The following is a 19,573-nucleotide window of genomic DNA, read 5'->3' as shown; positions in this document are numbered from 1 at the left end:
AGAGAGAGAGAGAGAGAGAGACTGACTGACACTGACTCTCACACACACACACACAGACACACACCGTCTCCCATCCGATTGGTGGACTATGGGATTGAAAATCTAACTTTTAGTTTCAATGCAGCGCGTTGTTGTTGTAATATAGAACTGCAAGTTGCCGTTGTAGTCGTAGTTTCGAATCAGCACAAAGTAGGTGCCTCCCTGGAATGTCACACCTGCGTCCCGGAAAACAGGTCTCCTGGTCAAAGCAGTCCCGCCCCGCCCTGGGATTAACATGACAATGAACGGGGCCCAGTCAGGGAGCAGTTTGAAAGACATTTTTCAATATGCACTTCTGAAACATTAACGCCTTGTTTCTTCCGACAGTTTAACCAGCGATTAACATGACAATGGACAGGGCCCAGTCAGGGAGCAGCTTGAGAGACACCTTTCAATAGGCACTTCTGAAACATTAACGCCTTGTTTCTTTCGACAGTTTAGCCAGCCTTTAACACGTCTTGTGTTTTTATTTCCCATTTCCAGCCAGCCAGCCAGCCAGCCAGCCGAGCCAGCCTCTGCAGTATTTTTTTTCATTGGTCTTGCCTGCCGTGGAATGAATGTTTCAACACGAGCTGCCGATTGTCAGCACCTCACCTCTTTCTCAATTGGCCGTTGCAATCTCACTCACTCACTGTGAGACACGTCACATCACGTCACTAGTTTTCCTTAAAGAGGTCTCCTTCCACGGCAGTTCGTTAGTGACTGAGACTGACTGACGGAGGTCCGGTGAGACCCAACCCTCTCCCATCTGATTGGTGGCCTACTGGCAAATTTACCAATCTGTCAAGCAATCCTGGCAAGAAAGGGAAAAAAATCTTTAAACTCATCCACTGTTGCAATTAGAAACGGTGGCAAAAATGTGGCCAGAGTGGGAGAGAACGGCAGTGCTTCTAGACTGCATTAAACACAGGCAGCCAGAGACCAAAGAGGGAGTGCAAACAGGAGCCGAGATCAATTCGCATCGAGCGCGTCATCGCTTCTCGGCCTTTTGGCTAAGATCAAGTGGTCAAGTGGGGGAAGGCAACCATTTGGAGCCTTCCTGCCATTGTATGCCGGGGGGATGCAGTCAGAGAGAAATCCCCTCGGGCAGAGTGTAGAGCTTTGGCTTGATGTAATGTCACTGCAAGGAATCTGGAATGAATCTGTAAGGCAATAAGGCACCCCAGAGTGTCAGAAAAAAAAAAAAAAAAAAAAAAAAAAAAAAAAAAAAAAAAAAAAAAAAAAAAAAAATCTGTTCTTATCAGTTTAATATCTGATACGTCCCCTATCTGGGGACCATATATTAAATTGATTTTTGGAACAGGGAGATGGAACAGGGGCTTGCTCCGTCCACTCCACGCATCGACCCAGTATTGCAGTGTCTCTGGGAACGGTGCACCTCCCTGTGGGGAGATATTCAAAAGGAAAAACAGCTCTTTCCCAGCGTCTCTGTGTGTGTGTGTGTGTGTGTGTGTGTGTGTGTGTATGTATTATTACTGAGAATAAAGCTGATATATTACACTTACTTTCTCAGCTCAGTGGTATTTCTTTCTTCTCCTCGGCTGAATGCCGCTCGCACGTAGCGATATAATTCAAAGTGCAAAATAACTTGGTGCCGTTGACTTTGAACAAGCAGGGTCTGCTTTCAAATGCAAGCTGCGCTCCCGAACTGGACTGTCTGTCTGTTTGTCAAGGAGAGGAAAAGGTGGCGGTGGTGAGGGTGGAGCATTAGCGCTCAGGAGGGGAGACTTTCTTTGAGTGGTGCCAATTAATCTGCACCAGAAAGTCATCCCCCCGACCGGGATTCGAACCCGGGTCTCAACGAGTTTAAAAGGTTGCGTCTTAGACCACTAGACCACCGGAGGGAACTGCCTCAACTCCCTGGGAACTTGTACAAGAGGCTGAGGACACGCACGCCTGCTGCGCTGCGCTGCGCTGGCAGCAGCGACCAGCAGGGGGCCGACCGGCTGATCCTTCCCTTTCACAGGCAGGCTTTTGACCCTCGATTAAACGACAAAGGTGTTCAGAAGGAAGGCCTGGGGGGAGGGAGGCAGGGAGGGACGGACGCACGCACGCAGGGAAATCAGCACAAAGCAGGTCCCCTGGAATCTCACACCTGCGTCCCAGAAAACAGGTCTCCTGGTCAAAGCAGTCCTGCCCGCCCTGCCATTAACGTGACAATGGACAGGGCCCGGCAGCTTGAGACACATCTTTTTTTCAATATGCAAGTTCTTTTTAAAAAGGTTTCCTTCCACAGCAGCTCTGAGTTAGAGTTAGAGTTAGAGTGAGAGAGAGAGAGAGAGAGAGAGAGAGACTGACTGACACTGACTCTCACACACACACACACAGACACACACCGTCTCCCATCCGATTGGTGGACTATGGGATTGAAAATCTAACTTTTAGTTTCAATGCAGCGCGTTGTTGTTGTAATATAGAACTGCAAGTTGCCGTTGTAGTCGTAGTTTCGAATCAGCACAAAGTAGGTGCCTCCCTGGAATGTCACACCTGCGTCCCGGAAAACAGGTCTCCTGGTCAAAGCAGTCCCGCCCCGCCCTGGGATTAACATGACAATGAACGGGGCCCAGTCAGGGAGCAGTTTGAAAGACATTTTTCAATATGCACTTCTGAAACATTAACGCCTTGTTTCTTCCGACAGTTTAACCAGCGATTAACATGACAATGGACAGGGCCCAGTCAGGGAGCAGCTTGAGAGACACCTTTCAATAGGCACTTCTGAAACATTAACGCCTTGTTTCTTTCGACAGTTTAGCCAGCCTTTAACACGTCTTGTGTTTTTATTTCCCATTTCCAGCCAGCCAGCCAGCCAGCCAGCCGAGCCAGCCTCTGCAGTATTTTTTTTCATTGGTCTTGCCTGCCGTGGAATGAATGTTTCAACACGAGCTGCCGATTGTCAGCACCTCACCTCTTTCTCAATTGGCCGTTGCAATCTCACTCACTCACTGTGAGACACGTCACATCACGTCACTAGTTTTCCTTAAAGAGGTCTCCTTCCACGGCAGTTCGTTAGTGACTGAGACTGACTGACGGAGGTCCGGTGAGACCCAACCCTCTCCCATCTGATTGGTGGCCTACTGGCAAATTTACCAATCTGTCAAGCAATCCTGGCAAGAAAGGGAAAAAAATCTTTAAACTCATCCACTGTTGCAATTAGAAACGGTGGCAAAAATGTGGCCAGAGTGGGAGAGAACGGCAGTGCTTCTAGACTGCATTAAACACAGGCAGCCAGAGACCAAAGAGGGAGTGCAAACAGGAGCCGAGATCAATTCGCATCGAGCGCGTCATCGCTTCTCGGCCTTTTGGCTAAGATCAAGTGGTCAAGTGGGGGAAGGCAACCATTTGGAGCCTTCCTGCCATTGTATGCCGGGGGGATGCAGTCAGGGAGAAATCCCCTCGGGCAGAGTGTAGAGCTTTGGCTTGTAGAGCTTTGGCTTGATGTAATGTCACTGCAAGGAATCTGGAATGAATCTGTAAGGCAATAAGGCACCCCAGAGTGTCAGGAAAAAAAAAAAAAAAAAAAAAAAAAAAAAAAAAAAAAAAAAAAAAAAAAAAAAAAAAAAAATCTGTTCTTATCAGTTTAATATCTGATACGTCCCCTATCTGGGGACCATATATTAAATTGATTTTTGGAACAGGGAGATGGAACAGGGGCTTGCTCCGTCCACTCCACGCATCGACCCAGTATTGCAGTGTCTCTGGGAACGGTGCACCTCCCTGTGGGGAGATATTCAAAAGGAAAAACAGCTCTTTCCCAGCGTCTCTGTGTGTGTGTGTGTGTGTGTGTGTGTGTGTGTATGTATTATTACTGAGAATAAAGCTGATATATTACACTTACTTTCTCAGCTCAGTGGTATTTCTTTCTTCTCCTCGGCTGAATGCCGCTCGCACGTAGCGATATAATTCAAAGTGCAAAATAACTTGGTGCCGTTGACTTTGAACAAGCAGGGTCTGCTTTCAAATGCAAGCTGCGCTCCCGAACTGGACTGTCTGTCTGTTTGTCAAGGAGAGGAAAAGGTGGCGGTGGTGAGGGTGGAGCATTAGCGCTCAGGAGGGGAGACTTTCTTTGAGTGGTGCCAATTAATCTGCACCAGAAAGTCATCCCCCCGACCGGGATTCGAACCCGGGTCTCAACGAGTTTAAAAGGTTGCGTCTTAGACCACTAGACCACCGGAGGGAACTGCCTCAACTCCCTGGGAACTTGTACAAGAGGCTGAGGACACGCACGCCTGCTGCGCTGCGCTGCGCTGGCAGCAGCGACCAGCAGGGGGCCGACCGGCTGATCCTTCCCTTTCACAGGCAGGCTTTTGACCCTCGATTAAACGACAAAGGTGTTCAGAAGGAAGGCCTGGGGGGAGGGAGGCAGGGAGGGACGGACGCACGCACGCAGGGAAATCAGCACAAAGCAGGTCCCCTGGAATCTCACACCTGCGTCCCAGAAAACAGGTCTCCTGGTCAAAGCAGTCCTGCCCGCCCTGCCATTAACGTGACAATGGACAGGGCCCGGCAGCTTGAGACACATCTTTTTTTCAATATGCAAGTTCTTTTTAAAAAGGTTTCCTTCCACAGCAGCTCTGAGTTAGAGTTAGAGTTAGAGTGAGAGAGAGAGAGAGAGAGAGAGAGAGACTGACTGACACTGACTCTCACACACACACACACAGACACACACCGTCTCCCATCCGATTGGTGGACTATGGGATTGAAAATCTAACTTTTAGTTTCAATGCAGCGCGTTGTTGTTGTAATATAGAACTGCAAGTTGCCGTTGTAGTCGTAGTTTCGAATCAGCACAAAGTAGGTGCCTCCCTGGAATGTCACACCTGCGTCCCGGAAAACAGGTCTCCTGGTCAAAGCAGTCCCGCCCCGCCCTGGGATTAACATGACAATGAACGGGGCCCAGTCAGGGAGCAGTTTGAAAGACATTTTTCAATATGCACTTCTGAAACATTAACGCCTTGTTTCTTCCGACAGTTTAACCAGCGATTAACATGACAATGGACAGGGCCCAGTCAGGGAGCAGCTTGAGAGACACCTTTCAATAGGCACTTCTGAAACATTAACGCCTTGTTTCTTTCGACAGTTTAGCCAGCCTTTAACACGTCTTGTGTTTTTATTTCCCATTTCCAGCCAGCCAGCCAGCCAGCCAGCCGAGCCAGCCTCTGCAGTATTTTTTTTCATTGGTCTTGCCTGCCGTGGAATGAATGTTTCAACACGAGCTGCCGATTGTCAGCACCTCACCTCTTTCTCAATTGGCCGTTGCAATCTCACTCACTCACTGTGAGACACGTCACATCACGTCACTAGTTTTCCTTAAAGAGGTCTCCTTCCACGGCAGTTCGTTAGTGACTGAGACTGACTGACGGAGGTCCGGTGAGACCCAACCCTCTCCCATCTGATTGGTGGCCTACTGGCAAATTTACCAATCTGTCAAGCAATCCTGGCAAGAAAGGGAAAAAAATCTTTAAACTCATCCACTGTTGCAATTAGAAACGGTGGCAAAAATGTGGCCAGAGTGGGAGAGAACGGCAGTGCTTCTAGACTGCATTAAACACAGGCAGCCAGAGACCAAAGAGGGAGTGCAAACAGGAGCCGAGATCAATTCGCATCGAGCGCGTCATCGCTTCTCGGCCTTTTGGCTAAGATCAAGTGTAGTATCTGTTCTTATCAGTTTAATATCTGATACGTCCCCTATCTGGGGACCATATATTAAATTGATTTTTGGAACAGGGAGATGGAACAGGGGCTTGCTCCGTCCACTCCACGCATCGACCCAGTATTGCAGTGTCTCTGGGAACGGTGCACCTCCCTGTGGGGAGATATTCAAAAGGAAAAACAGCTCTTTCCCAGCGTCTCTGTGTGTGTGTGTGTGTGTGTGTGTGTGTGTGTGTATGTATTATTACTGAGAATAAAGCTGATATATTACACTTACTTTCTCAGCTCAGTGGTATTTCTTTCTTCTCCTCGGCTGAATGCCGCTCGCACGTAGCGATATAATTCAAAGTGCAAAATAACTTGGTGCCGTTGACTTTGAACAAGCAGGGTCTGCTTTCAAATGCAAGCTGCGCTCCCGAACTGGACTGTCTGTCTGTTTGTCAAGGAGAGGAAAAGGTGGCGGTGGTGAGGGTGGAGCATTAGCGCTCAGGAGGGGAGACTTTCTTTGAGTGGTGCCAATTAATCTGCACCAGAAAGTCATCCCCCCGACCGGGATTCGAACCCGGGTCTCAACGAGTTTAAAAGGTTGCGTCTTAGACCACTAGACCACCGGAGGGAACTGCCTCAACTCCCTGGGAACTTGTACAAGAGGCTGAGGACACGCACGCCTGCTGCGCTGCGCTGCGCTGGCAGCAGCGACCAGCAGGGGGCCGACCGGCTGATCCTTCCCTTTCACAGGCAGGCTTTTGACCCTCGATTAAACGACAAAGGTGTTCAGAAGGAAGGCCTGGGGGGAGGGAGGCAGGGAGGGACGGACGCACGCACGCAGGGAAATCAGCACAAAGCAGGTCCCCTGGAATCTCACACCTGCGTCCCAGAAAACAGGTCTCCTGGTCAAAGCAGTCCTGCCCGCCCTGCCATTAACGTGACAATGGACAGGGCCCGGCAGCTTGAGACACATCTTTTTTTCAATATGCAAGTTCTTTTTAAAAAGGTTTCCTTCCACAGCAGCTCTGAGTTAGAGTTAGAGTTAGAGTGAGAGAGAGAGAGAGAGAGAGAGAGAGACTGACTGACACTGACTCTCACACACACACACACAGACACACACCGTCTCCCATCCGATTGGTGGACTATGGGATTGAAAATCTAACTTTTAGTTTCAATGCAGCGCGTTGTTGTTGTAATATAGAACTGCAAGTTGCCGTTGTAGTCGTAGTTTCGAATCAGCACAAAGTAGGTGCCTCCCTGGAATGTCACACCTGCGTCCCGGAAAACAGGTCTCCTGGTCAAAGCAGTCCCGCCCCGCCCTGGGATTAACATGACAATGAACGGGGCCCAGTCAGGGAGCAGTTTGAAAGACATTTTTCAATATGCACTTCTGAAACATTAACGCCTTGTTTCTTCCGACAGTTTAACCAGCGATTAACATGACAATGGACAGGGCCCAGTCAGGGAGCAGCTTGAGAGACACCTTTCAATAGGCACTTCTGAAACATTAACGCCTTGTTTCTTTCGACAGTTTAGCCAGCCTTTAACACGTCTTGTGTTTTTATTTCCCATTTCCAGCCAGCCAGCCAGCCAGCCAGCCGAGCCAGCCTCTGCAGTATTTTTTTTCATTGGTCTTGCCTGCCGTGGAATGAATGTTTCAACACGAGCTGCCGATTGTCAGCACCTCACCTCTTTCTCAATTGGCCGTTGCAATCTCACTCACTCACTGTGAGACACGTCACATCACGTCACTAGTTTTCCTTAAAGAGGTCTCCTTCCACGGCAGTTCGTTAGTGACTGAGACTGACTGACGGAGGTCCGGTGAGACCCAACCCTCTCCCATCTGATTGGTGGCCTACTGGCAAATTTACCAATCTGTCAAGCAATCCTGGCAAGAAAGGGAAAAAAATCTTTAAACTCATCCACTGTTGCAATTAGAAACGGTGGCAAAAATGTGGCCAGAGTGGGAGAGAACGGCAGTGCTTCTAGACTGCATTAAACACAGGCAGCCAGAGACCAAAGAGGGAGTGCAAACAGGAGCCGAGATCAATTCGCATCGAGCGCGTCATCGCTTCTCGGCCTTTTGGCTAAGATCAAGTGTAGTATCTGTTCTTATCAGTTTAATATCTGATACGTCCCCTATCTGGGGACCATATATTAAATTGATTTTTGGAACAGGGAGATGGAACAGGGGCTTGCTCCGTCCACTCCACGCATCGACCCAGTATTGCAGTGTCTCTGGGAACGGTGCACCTCCCTGTGGGGAGATATTCAAAAGGAAAAACAGCTCTTTCCCAGCGTCTCTGTGTGTGTGTGTGTGTGTGTGTGTGTATGTATTATTACTGAGAATAAAGCTGATATATTACACTTACTTTCTCAGCTCAGTGGTATTTCTTTCTTCTCCTCGGCTGAATGCCGCTCGCACGTAGCGATATAATTCAAAGTGCAAAATAACTTGGTGCCGTTGACTTTGAACAAGCAGGGTCTGCTTTCAAATGCAAGCTGCGCTCCCGAACTGGACTGTCTGTCTGTTTGTCAAGGAGAGGAAAAGGTGGCGGTGGTGAGGGTGGAGCATTAGCGCTCAGGAGGGGAGACTTTCTTTGAGTGGTGCCAATTAATCTGCACCAGAAAGTCATCCCCCCGACCGGGATTCGAACCCGGGTCTCAACGAGTTTAAAAGGTTGCGTCTTAGACCACTAGACCACCGGAGGGAACTGCCTCAACTCCCTGGGAACTTGTACAAGAGGCTGAGGACACGCACGCCTGCTGCGCTGCGCTGCGCTGGCAGCAGCGACCAGCAGGGGGCCGACCGGCTGATCCTTCCCTTTCACAGGCAGGCTTTTGACCCTCGATTAAACGACAAAGGTGTTCAGAAGGAAGGCCTGGGGGGAGGGAGGCAGGGAGGGACGGACGCACGCACGCAGGGAAATCAGCACAAAGCAGGTCCCCTGGAATCTCACACCTGCGTCCCAGAAAACAGGTCTCCTGGTCAAAGCAGTCCTGCCCGCCCTGCCATTAACGTGACAATGGACAGGGCCCGGCAGCTTGAGACACATCTTTTTTTCAATATGCAAGTTCTTTTTAAAAAGGTTTCCTTCCACAGCAGCTCTGAGTTAGAGTTAGAGTTAGAGTGAGAGAGAGAGAGAGAGAGAGAGAGAGACTGACTGACACTGACTCTCACACACACACACACAGACACACACCGTCTCCCATCCGATTGGTGGACTATGGGATTGAAAATCTAACTTTTAGTTTCAATGCAGCGCGTTGTTGTTGTAATATAGAACTGCAAGTTGCCGTTGTAGTCGTAGTTTCGAATCAGCACAAAGTAGGTGCCTCCCTGGAATGTCACACCTGCGTCCCGGAAAACAGGTCTCCTGGTCAAAGCAGTCCCGCCCCGCCCTGGGATTAACATGACAATGAACGGGGCCCAGTCAGGGAGCAGTTTGAAAGACATTTTTCAATATGCACTTCTGAAACATTAACGCCTTGTTTCTTCCGACAGTTTAACCAGCGATTAACATGACAATGGACAGGGCCCAGTCAGGGAGCAGCTTGAGAGACACCTTTCAATAGGCACTTCTGAAACATTAACGCCTTGTTTCTTTCGACAGTTTAGCCAGCCTTTAACACGTCTTGTGTTTTTATTTCCCATTTCCAGCCAGCCAGCCAGCCAGCCAGCCGAGCCAGCCTCTGCAGTATTTTTTTTCATTGGTCTTGCCTGCCGTGGAATGAATGTTTCAACACGAGCTGCCGATTGTCAGCACCTCACCTCTTTCTCAATTGGCCGTTGCAATCTCACTCACTCACTGTGAGACACGTCACATCACGTCACTAGTTTTCCTTAAAGAGGTCTCCTTCCACGGCAGTTCGTTAGTGACTGAGACTGACTGACGGAGGTCCGGTGAGACCCAACCCTCTCCCATCTGATTGGTGGCCTACTGGCAAATTTACCAATCTGTCAAGCAATCCTGGCAAGAAAGGGAAAAAAATCTTTAAACTCATCCACTGTTGCAATTAGAAACGGTGGCAAAAATGTGGCCAGAGTGGGAGAGAACGGCAGTGCTTCTAGACTGCATTAAACACAGGCAGCCAGAGACCAAAGAGGGAGTGCAAACAGGAGCCGAGATCAATTCGCATCGAGCGCGTCATCGCTTCTCGGCCTTTTGGCTAAGATCAAGTGGTCAAGTGGGGGAAGGCAACCATTTGGAGCCTTCCTGCCATTGTATGCCGGGGGGATGCAGTCAGGGAGAAATCCCCTCGGGCAGAGTGTAGAGCTTTGGCTTGTAGAGCTTTGGCTTGATGTAATGTCACTGCAAGGAATCTGGAATGAATCTGTAAGGCAATAAGGCACCCCAGAGTGTCAGGAAAAAAAAAAAAAAAAAAAAAAAAAAAAAAAAAATCTGTTCTTATCAGTTTAATATCTGATACGTCCCCTATCTGGGGACCATATATTAAATTGATTTTTGGAACAGGGAGATGGAACAGGGGCTTGCTCCGTCCACTCCACGCATCGACCCAGTATTGCAGTGTCTCTGGGAACGGTGCACCTCCCTGTGGGGAGATATTCAAAAGGAAAAACAGCTCTTTCCCAGCGTCTCTGTGTGTGTGTGTGTGTGTGTGTGTGTGTGTGTATGTATTATTACTGAGAATAAAGCTGATATATTACACTTACTTTCTCAGCTCAGTGGTATTTCTTTCTTCTCCTCGGCTGAATGCCGCTCGCACGTAGCGATATAATTCAAAGTGCAAAATAACTTGGTGCCGTTGACTTTGAACAAGCAGGGTCTGCTTTCAAATGCAAGCTGCGCTCCCGAACTGGACTGTCTGTCTGTTTGTCAAGGAGAGGAAAAGGTGGCGGTGGTGAGGGTGGAGCATTAGCGCTCAGGAGGGGAGACTTTCTTTGAGTGGTGCCAATTAATCTGCACCAGAAAGTCATCCCCCCGACCGGGATTCGAACCCGGGTCTCAACGAGTTTAAAAGGTTGCGTCTTAGACCACTAGACCACCGGAGGGAACTGCCTCAACTCCCTGGGAACTTGTACAAGAGGCTGAGGACACGCACGCCTGCTGCGCTGCGCTGCGCTGGCAGCAGCGACCAGCAGGGGGCCGACCGGCTGATCCTTCCCTTTCACAGGCAGGCTTTTGACCCTCGATTAAACGACAAAGGTGTTCAGAAGGAAGGCCTGGGGGGAGGGAGGCAGGGAGGGACGGACGCACGCACGCAGGGAAATCAGCACAAAGCAGGTCCCCTGGAATCTCACACCTGCGTCCCAGAAAACAGGTCTCCTGGTCAAAGCAGTCCTGCCCGCCCTGCCATTAACGTGACAATGGACAGGGCCCGGCAGCTTGAGACACATCTTTTTTTCAATATGCAAGTTCTTTTTAAAAAGGTTTCCTTCCACAGCAGCTCTGAGTTAGAGTTAGAGTTAGAGTGAGAGAGAGAGAGAGAGAGAGAGAGAGACTGACTGACACTGACTCTCACACACACACACACAGACACACACCGTCTCCCATCCGATTGGTGGACTATGGGATTGAAAATCTAACTTTTAGTTTCAATGCAGCGCGTTGTTGTTGTAATATAGAACTGCAAGTTGCCGTTGTAGTCGTAGTTTCGAATCAGCACAAAGTAGGTGCCTCCCTGGAATGTCACACCTGCGTCCCGGAAAACAGGTCTCCTGGTCAAAGCAGTCCCGCCCCGCCCTGGGATTAACATGACAATGAACGGGGCCCAGTCAGGGAGCAGTTTGAAAGACATTTTTCAATATGCACTTCTGAAACATTAACGCCTTGTTTCTTCCGACAGTTTAACCAGCGATTAACATGACAATGGACAGGGCCCAGTCAGGGAGCAGCTTGAGAGACACCTTTCAATAGGCACTTCTGAAACATTAACGCCTTGTTTCTTTCGACAGTTTAGCCAGCCTTTAACACGTCTTGTGTTTTTATTTCCCATTTCCAGCCAGCCAGCCAGCCAGCCAGCCGAGCCAGCCTCTGCAGTATTTTTTTTCATTGGTCTTGCCTGCCGTGGAATGAATGTTTCAACACGAGCTGCCGATTGTCAGCACCTCACCTCTTTCTCAATTGGCCGTTGCAATCTCACTCACTCACTGTGAGACACGTCACATCACGTCACTAGTTTTCCTTAAAGAGGTCTCCTTCCACGGCAGTTCGTTAGTGACTGAGACTGACTGACGGAGGTCCGGTGAGACCCAACCCTCTCCCATCTGATTGGTGGCCTACTGGCAAATTTACCAATCTGTCAAGCAATCCTGGCAAGAAAGGGAAAAAAATCTTTAAACTCATCCACTGTTGCAATTAGAAACGGTGGCAAAAATGTGGCCAGAGTGGGAGAGAACGGCAGTGCTTCTAGACTGCATTAAACACAGGCAGCCAGAGACCAAAGAGGGAGTGCAAACAGGAGCCGAGATCAATTCGCATCGAGCGCGTCATCGCTTCTCGGCCTTTTGGCTAAGATCAAGTGTAGTATCTGTTCTTATCAGTTTAATATCTGATACGTCCCCTATCTGGGGACCATATATTAAATTGATTTTTGGAACAGGGAGATGGAACAGGGGCTTGCTCCGTCCACTCCACGCATCGACCCAGTATTGCAGTGTCTCTGGGAACGGTGCACCTCCCTGTGGGGAGATATTCAAAAGGAAAAACAGCTCTTTCCCAGCGTCTCTGTGTGTGTGTGTGTGTGTGTGTGTGTATGTATTATTACTGAGAATAAAGCTGATATATTACACTTACTTTCTCAGCTCAGTGGTATTTCTTTCTTCTCCTCGGCTGAATGCCGCTCGCACGTAGCGATATAATTCAAAGTGCAAAATAACTTGGTGCCGTTGACTTTGAACAAGCAGGGTCTGCTTTCAAATGCAAGCTGCGCTCCCGAACTGGACTGTCTGTCTGTTTGTCAAGGAGAGGAAAAGGTGGCGGTGGTGAGGGTGGAGCATTAGCGCTCAGGAGGGGAGACTTTCTTTGAGTGGTGCCAATTAATCTGCACCAGAAAGTCATCCCCCCGACCGGGATTCGAACCCGGGTCTCAACGAGTTTAAAAGGTTGCGTCTTAGACCACTAGACCACCGGAGGGAACTGCCTCAACTCCCTGGGAACTTGTACAAGAGGCTGAGGACACGCACGCCTGCTGCGCTGCGCTGCGCTGGCAGCAGCGACCAGCAGGGGGCCGACCGGCTGATCCTTCCCTTTCACAGGCAGGCTTTTGACCCTCGATTAAACGACAAAGGTGTTCAGAAGGAAGGCCTGGGGGGAGGGAGGCAGGGAGGGACGGACGCACGCACGCAGGGAAATCAGCACAAAGCAGGTCCCCTGGAATCTCACACCTGCGTCCCAGAAAACAGGTCTCCTGGTCAAAGCAGTCCTGCCCGCCCTGCCATTAACGTGACAATGGACAGGGCCCGGCAGCTTGAGACACATCTTTTTTTCAATATGCAAGTTCTTTTTAAAAAGGTTTCCTTCCACAGCAGCTCTGAGTTAGAGTTAGAGTTAGAGTGAGAGAGAGAGAGAGAGAGAGAGAGAGACTGACTGACACTGACTCTCACACACACACACACAGACACACACCGTCTCCCATCCGATTGGTGGACTATGGGATTGAAAATCTAACTTTTAGTTTCAATGCAGCGCGTTGTTGTTGTAATATAGAACTGCAAGTTGCCGTTGTAGTCGTAGTTTCGAATCAGCACAAAGTAGGTGCCTCCCTGGAATGTCACACCTGCGTCCCGGAAAACAGGTCTCCTGGTCAAAGCAGTCCCGCCCCGCCCTGGGATTAACATGACAATGAACGGGGCCCAGTCAGGGAGCAGTTTGAAAGACATTTTTCAATATGCACTTCTGAAACATTAACGCCTTGTTTCTTCCGACAGTTTAACCAGCGATTAACATGACAATGGACAGGGCCCAGTCAGGGAGCAGCTTGAGAGACACCTTTCAATAGGCACTTCTGAAACATTAACGCCTTGTTTCTTTCGACAGTTTAGCCAGCCTTTAACACGTCTTGTGTTTTTATTTCCCATTTCCAGCCAGCCAGCCAGCCAGCCAGCCGAGCCAGCCTCTGCAGTATTTTTTTTCATTGGTCTTGCCTGCCGTGGAATGAATGTTTCAACACGAGCTGCCGATTGTCAGCACCTCACCTCTTTCTCAATTGGCCGTTGCAATCTCACTCACTCACTGTGAGACACGTCACATCACGTCACTAGTTTTCCTTAAAGAGGTCTCCTTCCACGGCAGTTCGTTAGTGACTGAGACTGACTGACGGAGGTCCGGTGAGACCCAACCCTCTCCCATCTGATTGGTGGCCTACTGGCAAATTTACCAATCTGTCAAGCAATCCTGGCAAGAAAGGGAAAAAAATCTTTAAACTCATCCACTGTTGCAATTAGAAACGGTGGCAAAAATGTGGCCAGAGTGGGAGAGAACGGCAGTGCTTCTAGACTGCATTAAACACAGGCAGCCAGAGACCAAAGAGGGAGTGCAAACAGGAGCCGAGATCAATTCGCATCGAGCGCGTCATCGCTTCTCGGCCTTTTGGCTAAGATCAAGTGGTCAAGTGGGGGAAGGCAACCATTTGGAGCCTTCCTGCCATTGTATGCCGGGGGGATGCAGTCAGGGAGAAATCCCCTCGGGCAGAGTGTAGAGCTTTGGCTTGTAGAGCTTTGGCTTGATGTAATGTCACTGCAAGGAATCTGGAATGAATCTGTAAGGCAATAAGGCACCCCAGAGTGTCAGGAAAAAAAAAAAAAAAAAAAAAAAAAAAAAAAAAATCTGTTCTTATCAGTTTAATATCTGATACGTCCCCTATCTGGGGACCATATATTAAATTGATTTTTGGAACAGGGAGATGGAACAGGGGCTTGCTCCGTCCACTCCACGCATCGACCCAGTATTGCAGTGTCTCTGGGAACGGTGCACCTCCCTGTGGGGAGATATTCAAAAGGAAAAACAGCTCTTTCCCAGCGTCTCTGTGTGTGTGTGTGTGTGTGTGTGTGTGTGTGTATGTATTATTACTGAGAATAAAGCTGATATATTACACTTACTTTCTCAGCTCAGTGGTATTTCTTTCTTCTCCTCGGCTGAATGCCGCTCGCACGTAGCGATATAATTCAAAGTGCAAAATAACTTGGTGCCGTTGACTTTGAACAAGCAGGGTCTGCTTTCAAATGCAAGCTGCGCTCCCGAACTGGACTGTCTGTCTGTTTGTCAAGGAGAGGAAAAGGTGGCGGTGGTGAGGGTGGAGCATTAGCGCTCAGGAGGGGAGACTTTCTTTGAGTGGTGCCAATTAATCTGCACCAGAAAGTCATCCCCCCGACCGGGATTCGAACCCGGGTCTCAACGAGTTTAAAAGGTTGCGTCTTAGACCACTAGACCACCGGAGGGAACTGCCTCAACTCCCTGGGAACTTGTACAAGAGGCTGAGGACACGCACGCCTGCTGCGCTGCGCTGCGCTGGCAGCAGCGACCAGCAGGGGGCCGACCGGCTGATCCTTCCCTTTCACAGGCAGGCTTTTGACCCTCGATTAAACGACAAAGGTGTTCAGAAGGAAGGCCTGGGGGGAGGGAGGCAGGGAGGGACGGACGCACGCACGCAGGGAAATCAGCACAAAGCAGGTCCCCTGGAATCTCACACCTGCGTCCCAGAAAACAGGTCTCCTGGTCAAAGCAGTCCTGCCCGCCCTGCCATTAACGTGACAATGGACAGGGCCCGGCAGCTTGAGACACATCTTTTTTTCAATATGCAAGTTCTTTTTAAAAAGGTTTCCTTCCACAGCAGCTCTGAGTTAGAGTTAGAGTTAGAGTGAGAGAGAGAGAGAGAGAGAGAGAGAGACTGACTGACACTGACTCTCACACACACACACACAGACACACACCGTCTCCCATCCGATTGGTGGACTATGGGATTGAAAATCTAACTTTTAGTTTCAATGCAGCGCGTTGTTGTTGTAATATAGAACTGCAAGTTGCCGTTGTAGTCGTAGTTTCGAATCAGCACAAAGTAGGTGCCTCCCTGGAATGTCACACCTGCGTCCCGGAAAACAGGTCTCCTGGTCAAAGCAGTCCCGCCCCGCCCTGGGATTAACATGACAATGAACGGGGCCCAGTCAGGGAGCAGTTTGAAAGACATTTTTCAATATGCACTTCTGAAACATTAACGCCTTGTTTCTTCCGACAGTTTAACCAGCGATTAACATGACAATGGACAGGGCCCAGTCAGGGAGCAGCTTGAGAGACACCTTTCAATAGGCACTTCTGAAACATTAACGCCTTGTTTCTTTCGACAGTTTAGCCAGCCTTTAACACGTCTTGTGTTTTTATTTCCCATTTCCAGCCAGCCAGCCAGCCAGCCAGCCGAGCCAGCCTCTGCAGTATTTTTTTTCATTGGTCTTGCCTGCCGTGGAATGAATGTTTCAACACGAGCTGCCGATTGTCAGCACCTCACCTCTTTCTCAATTGGCCGTTGCAATCTCACTCACTCACTGTGAGACACGTCACATCACGTCACTAGTTTTCCTTAAAGAGGTCTCCTTCCACGGCAGTTCGTTAGTGACTGAGACTGACTGACGGAGGTCCGGTGAGACCCAACCCTCTCCCATCTGATTGGTGGCCTACTGGCAAATTTACCAATCTGTCAAGCAATCCTGGCAAGAAAGGGAAAAAAATCTTTAAACTCATCCACTGTTGCAATTAGAAACGGTGGCAAAAATGTGGCCAGAGTGGGAGAGAACGGCAGTGCTTCTAGACTGCATTAAACACAGGCAGCCAGAGACCAAAGAGGGAGTGCAAACAGGAGCCGAGATCAATTCGCATCGAGCGCGTCATCGCTTCTCGGCCTTTTGGCTAAGATCAAGTGGTCAAGTGGGGGAAGGCAACCATTTGGAGCCTTCCTGCCATTGTATGCCGGGGGGATGCAGTCAGGGAGAAATCCCCTCGGGCAGAGTGTAGAGCTTTGGCTTGTAGAGCTTTGGCTTGATGTAATGTCACTGCAAGGAATCTGGAATGAATCTGTAAGGCAATAAGGCACCCCAGAGTGTCAGGAAAAAAAAAAAAAAAAAAAAAAAAAAAAAAAAAAAAAAAAAAAAAAAAAATCTGTTCTTATCAGTTTAATATCTGATACGTCCCCTATCTGGGGACCATATATTAAATTGATTTTTGGAACAGGGAGATGGAACAGGGGCTTGCTCCGTCCACTCCACGCATCGACCCAGTATTGCAGTGTCTCTGGGAACGGTGCACCTCCCTGTGGGGAGATATTCAAAAGGAAAAACAGCTCTTTCCCAGCGTCTCTGTGTGTGTGTGTGTGTGTGTGTGTGTGTGTGTATGTATTATTACTGAGAATAAAGCTGATATATTACACTTACTTTCTCAGCTCAGTGGTATTTCTTTCTTCTCCTCGGCTGAATGCCGCTCGCACGTAGCGATATAATTCAAAGTGCAAAATAACTTGGTGCCGTTGACTTTGAACAAGCAGGGTCTGCTTTCAAATGCAAGCTGCGCTCCCGAACTGGACTGTCTGTCTGTTTGTCAAGGAGAGGAAAAGGTGGCGGTGGTGAGGGTGGAGCATTAGCGCTCAGGAGGGGAGACTTTCTTTGAGTGGTGCCAATTAATCTGCACCAGAAAGTCATCCCCCCGACCGGGATTCGAACCCGGGTCTCAACGAGTTTAAAAGGTTGCGTCTTAGACCACTAGACCACCGGAGGGAACTGCCTCAACTCCCTGGGAACTTGTACAAGAGGCTGAGGACACGCACGCCTGCTGCGCTGCGCTGCGCTGGCAGCAGCGACCAGCAGGGGGCCGACCGGCTGATCCTTCCCTTTCACAGGCAGGCTTTTGACCCTCGATTAAACGACAAAGGTGTTCAGAAGGAAGGCCTGGGGGGAGGGAGGCAGGGAGGGACGGACGCACGCACGCAGGGAAATCAGCACAAAGCAGGTCCCCTGGAATCTCACACCTGCGTCCCAGAAAACAGGTCTCCTGGTCAAAGCAGTCCTGCCCGCCCTGCCATTAACGTGACAATGGACAGGGCCCGGCAGCTTGAGACACATCTTTTTTTCAATATGCAAGTTCTTTTTAAAAAGGTTTCCTTCCACAGCAGCTCTGAGTTAGAGTTAGAGTTAGAGTGAGAGAGAGAGAGAGAGAGAGAGAGAGACTGACTGACACTGACTCTCACACACACACACACAGACACACACCGTCTCCCATCCGATTGGTGGACTATGGGATTGAAAATCTAACTTTTAGTTTCAATGCAGCGCGTTGTTGTTGTAATATAGAACTGCAAGTTGCCGTTGTAGTCGTAGTTTCGAATCAGCACAAAGTAGGTGCCTCCCTGGAATGTCACACCTGCGTCCCGGAAAACAGGTCTCCTGGTCAAAGCAGTCCCGCCCCGCCCTGGGATTAACATGACAATGAACGGGGCCCAGTCAGGGAGCAGTTTGAAAGACATTTTTCAATATGCACTTCTGAAACATTAACGCCTTGTTTCTTCCGACAGTTTAACCAGCGATTAACATGACAATGGACAGGGCCCAGTCAGGGAGCAGCTTGAGAGACACCTTTCAATAGGCACTTCTGAAACATTAACGCCTTGTTTCTTTCGACAGTTTAGCCAGCCTTTAACACGTCTTGTGTTTTTATTTCCCATTTCCAGCCAGCCAGCCAGCCAGCCAGCCGAGCCAGCCTCTGCAGTATTTTTTTTCATTGGTCTTGCCTGCCGTGGAATGAATGTTTCAACACGAGCTGCCGATTGTCAGCACCTCACCTCTTTCTCAATTGGCCGTTGCAATCTCACTCACTCACTGTGAGACACGTCACATCACGTCACTAGTTTTCCTTAAAGAGGTCTCCTTCCACGGCAGTTCGTTAGTGACTGAGACTGACTGACGGAGGTCCGGTGAGACCCAACCCTCTCCCATCTGATTGGTGGCCTACTGGCAAATTTACCAATCTGTCAAGCAATCCTGGCAAGAAAGGGAAAAAAATCTTTAAACTCATCCACTGTTGCAATTAGAAACGGTGGCAAAAATGTGGCCAGAGTGGGAGAGAACGGCAGTGCTTCTAGACTGCATTAAACACAGGCAGCCAGAGACCAAAGAGGGAGTGCAAACAGGAGCCGAGATCAATTCGCATCGAGCGCGTCATCGCTTCTCGGCCTTTTGGCTAAGATCAAGTGGTCAAGTGGGGGAAGGCAACCATTTGGAGCCTTCCTGCCATTGTATGCCGGGGGGATGCAGTCAGGGAGAAATCCCCTCGGGCAGAGTGTAGAGCTTTGGCTTGTAGAGCTTTGGCTTGATGTAATGTCACTGCAAGGAATCTGGAATGAATCTGTAAGGCAATAAGGCACCCCAGAGTGTCAGGAAAAAAAAAAAAAAAAAAAAAAAAAAAAAAAAAAAAAAAAAAAAATCTGTTCTTATCAGTTTAATATCTGATACGTCCCCTATCTGGGGACCATATATTAAATTGATTTTTGGAACAGGGAGATGGAACAGGGGCTTGCTCCGTCCACTCCACGCATCGACCCAGTATTGCAGTGTCTCTGGGAACGGTGCACCTCCCTGTGGGGAGATATTCAAAAGGAAAAACAGCTCTTTCCCAGCGTCTCTGTGTGTGTGTGTGTGTGTGTGTGTGTGTGTGTATGTATTATTACTGAGAATAAAGCTGATATATTACACTTACTTTCTCAGCTCAGTGGTATTTCTTTCTTCTCCTCGGCTGAATGCCGCTCGCACGTAGCGATATAATTCAAAGTGCAAAATAACTTGGTGCCGTTGACTTTGAACAAGCAGGGTCTGCTTTCAAATGCAAGCTGCGCTCCCGAACTGGACTGTCTGTCTGTTTGTCAAGGAGAGGAAAAGGTGGCGGTGGTGAGGGTGGAGCAT

The 19,573-nt window shown here is 49.2% G+C and overlaps 3 non-coding genes and 6 pseudogenes across 3 annotated transcripts; all 9 read left to right on the top strand.

The window, feature by feature from the left end:
- The first annotated feature begins 1,251 nt into the window (after positions 1–1,251).
- On the top strand, positions 1,252–1,422 carry LOC137326023 (U2 spliceosomal RNA; annotated as a pseudogene).
- Positions 1,423–3,583: 2,161 nt separating this feature from the next.
- On the top strand, positions 3,584–3,754 carry LOC137326022 (U2 spliceosomal RNA; annotated as a pseudogene).
- Positions 3,755–5,652: 1,898 nt separating this feature from the next.
- Positions 5,653–5,843, top strand: LOC137325744 (U2 spliceosomal RNA). Its single transcript, XR_010963985.1, has one exon. It is a non-coding gene; the product is annotated as a U2 spliceosomal RNA (small nuclear RNA).
- A 1,900-nt stretch (positions 5,844–7,743) lies between these two features.
- On the top strand, positions 7,744–7,934 carry LOC137325743 (U2 spliceosomal RNA). Its single transcript, XR_010963984.1, has one exon. It is a non-coding gene; the product is annotated as a U2 spliceosomal RNA (small nuclear RNA).
- Positions 7,935–10,009: 2,075 nt separating this feature from the next.
- Positions 10,010–10,231, top strand: LOC137325942 (U2 spliceosomal RNA; annotated as a pseudogene).
- A 1,898-nt stretch (positions 10,232–12,129) lies between these two features.
- On the top strand, positions 12,130–12,320 carry LOC137325742 (U2 spliceosomal RNA). The gene has a single exon (XR_010963983.1). It is a non-coding gene; the product is annotated as a U2 spliceosomal RNA (small nuclear RNA).
- Positions 12,321–14,395: 2,075 nt separating this feature from the next.
- Positions 14,396–14,617, top strand: LOC137325941 (U2 spliceosomal RNA; annotated as a pseudogene).
- A 2,148-nt stretch (positions 14,618–16,765) lies between these two features.
- On the top strand, positions 16,766–16,936 carry LOC137326021 (U2 spliceosomal RNA; annotated as a pseudogene).
- Positions 16,937–19,079: 2,143 nt separating this feature from the next.
- Positions 19,080–19,250, top strand: LOC137326020 (U2 spliceosomal RNA; annotated as a pseudogene).
- Positions 19,251–19,573: the final 323 nt, after the last annotated feature.

The sequence above is a fragment of the Heptranchias perlo genome, chromosome 9, assembly GCF_035084215.1.
Source record: "Heptranchias perlo isolate sHepPer1 chromosome 9, sHepPer1.hap1, whole genome shotgun sequence".
Taxonomy (NCBI): domain Eukaryota; kingdom Metazoa; phylum Chordata; class Chondrichthyes; order Hexanchiformes; family Hexanchidae; genus Heptranchias; species Heptranchias perlo.
This window is presented reverse-complemented; position numbering and strand designations above follow the sequence as displayed.